This window comes from Triticum aestivum, unplaced genomic scaffold (assembly GCF_018294505.1).
Source record: "Triticum aestivum cultivar Chinese Spring unplaced genomic scaffold, IWGSC CS RefSeq v2.1 scaffold43816, whole genome shotgun sequence".
NCBI classification, from domain to species: Eukaryota; Viridiplantae; Streptophyta; class Magnoliopsida; order Poales; family Poaceae; genus Triticum; species Triticum aestivum.
In genome coordinates this window covers 8,083-10,789 of record NW_025225737.1, presented here as the reverse complement: position 1 = coordinate 10,789, position 2,707 = coordinate 8,083, and the positions used below count along the sequence as shown (strand labels likewise).

At 39.0% G+C, this 2,707-nt stretch overlaps 1 long non-coding RNA gene across 2 annotated transcripts in view; it reads left to right on the top strand.

Moving 5' to 3' along the window:
- LOC123172341 (uncharacterized) overlaps positions 1-1,032 on the top strand; it is a 4,879-nt gene extending 3,847 nt beyond the window's left edge. The window contains exon 3 of one of the 2 annotated variants that reach the window (XR_006485537.1): positions 987-1,032. This is a non-coding gene — a long non-coding RNA (uncharacterized lncRNA). Of the gene's footprint in view, positions 1-378; positions 441-986 lie in introns of those variants that run through there. The other variant, XR_006485536.1, reaches the window with a different exon arrangement.
- Positions 1,033-2,707: the final 1,675 nt, after the last annotated feature.

The following is a 2,707-nucleotide window of genomic DNA, read 5'->3' as shown; positions in this document are numbered from 1 at the left end:
TATAGAACTACTTTATTTTTAGTAAATGCTTAGTTGAACTAGTTGAATTAATATATATAACTAGTTTATTTTTAGTAAATGCTTAGTTAAACTAGTTGAATTAATATAATAACTAGTTTATTTTTAGTAAATATAATGCTTAGTTGAACTAGTTGAATTAATATATAGAACTAGTTTATTTTTAGTAAATGCTTAGTTGAACTAGTTGAATTAATATATAGAACTAGTTTATTTTTAGTAAATGCTTACTTTGAACTAGTTGAATTAATATAACTAGTTTATTTTTAGTAAATGTTTAGTTGAACTAGTTGAATTAATAGAAGTAGTTGAAATAATTGATTTAGTAAGTGTTTAATGTTTCGCCTAATATGAACATAGGAAATGTCGTCTGACGACGGAAAAAGTTTCATTATGTGCGAATACTGTGAAGACCAGCGCGGCCAATGCGATAGAAATTTCCTTGTTGATGGTAGGCGATTCAGCATCAAGCTGGATGTGACTTTCGAATTCGATACAATAAGTCACAACGACAAGTCTGTTTTCGTAATTAAGCATGACTTATATATGCTTCATTTGCCTGACTTATAATTTTTAATTTTCACTATTCTACTAGCGCATCCCCTGCCATGCAAGAATTTTTGTCTTGGATAAGATAGGTTTCAACGATATGGAAACTATGGAGGTAAAGAGAGCTTACCTGAAAATTGAGCATGATGGTTATACTTTCAATGTCAAAGTATACAATGCACACACGTACACCTATTTTGAATGCAAAACTTGGCAAACACTATGCAAGGCTTATGCATTTGAGCCCGGTATGGTTATCACCTTTGATATTCGTCCGGAAGATGATATTGAAGGTAATAGACATATGGGTCGATGTGCAGACGCCTCCAGTTCTACCATTATATGAGTTCTTCTCAACTATATTTTTGTCTTTGATATTGCTTATTCAAAAATAACTAACAACTAATTTCTATTGACAGCTTATCTCCACTCAACCAAACATGTCCGGCGCTTGGTAGACATGACCTACTACTATCCCGGCGCTGAACTAAACTGCGAGGAGATAAGTCATTATGTTTCATGGCTTGAGGATCTTCATACTGTCAAGAAAAATTTTCTTCCTGCACTTAGAAATGTTAGTACTCAAAACGTGCGACCAATAGTGATGGTATTGAACTACGGTCACATCTATTTAAGAATGATGGTAAGATATTTACTATTTGTCCTCAGTGCATATTTTGCATACATATTTTTTTGCTAAACTTTCATTGCTAAGCATATTAATTAAGTACTATACGATGTTCTTCAACAGGGACTCCCGATGACAGTTGTGCCTCAGGGGATCGAGACTAAAGGTCATATGTCAATTGTTAGCTTACGGCCAAGATATCTTGCATTGCACTTGAATGCATTCAAGATTTCTAGAAACGATGAATGCTTAATAGTGAAAGATTGGAGGAAAATTGTTAATGATCGCGGGGAAGTACTAGGGGGCAGCAATGAGAAGCGCAGCCCACGATTAGGAGACAGGTTCATCGGCATGCTCCAGTATGATCAATCAGGAGAGCTATACATGTTCTATGCTATTTTACCAGAGAGAGAGTAGCTAGCAGGAGTGATTTAGCTAGTTCTTCATGCTGCTCTTAATTAGTACTTGTCCTTTCATGTCTGTGTTCTTCGTTCTCAACTTAAGTGATTTGCTTTTGTGGTGTTATATATGAACGCTTATAATATCATGACAATCATGTTGAACTCGATGATTGGTTCCACTAGAAATTCTATTTATATATATATATATATGCATAACGTGTACAATGTGTAGTATCGTAAAATACTAGCAAACAACAAAGAATTAAAATGGAAACACAAAATTAAATGAAAAAGAAATCATAAAACTAAAAACCCCCCAAACATTTATAGTACCAGTTGGTCTTACCAACCGGTACTAAAGGGCTCCAGGCCCCCGGAGCTGGCTCGTGCCACGTGGTTGCCCTTTAACACCGGTTCGTGTTGAACCGGTACTAAAGGGGGGGGGGGGCTTTAGTGACCACAATTTAGTGCCGGTTATGTAACCGGCACTAAAGGGCCTTACGAACCCGTGCTATTGCCCGGTTCTGCACTAGTGAAAGAGCGCTACTGGTATAAGTTAGCAGCAGTGCTTGTTATCTAAACCCACGCTACTGCTAAGTGTAACACACCGCAATATCTGATCACTAAATATTAGCAGCGCTTGTCGCCCAACCAGCGCAACTGTTAGTTTTGGATCTATAGCTCCTGTTGATATAAACGCGCTACTACTATTTTTTCTATCTATAAAATTTTACCAGTAGCGTGTAAATTTAGCCTGTGCTATAGGTAGTGCACCACCAGCCGTAGATATTTTGCAAGCTGCCATAGCAGTAGCGCGCATAGGAGACCCGCACTACTGCTATGCCCGCCAGCCACCAACCACCTTTCCCATCCTTCCTCCCCTTTCTTCTTCCTCTCCTTCCTTTCTCCCCCTTTCCTTGCACCTTGCTTGTTCCAATGCTCCCCGTCCACCACCCCTCCATTAGAGCCCTCCCTTCCCCTCTTCTTTGTCCTTCCATCACCCCCTCCTCTTTGCCCCTCCACCACCCCTCCATTAGAGCCCTCCCTTCCCCTCTTCTTTGCCCTTCCATCACCCCTCTTCTTTGCCCCTCCACCACACCCATCCATTAGA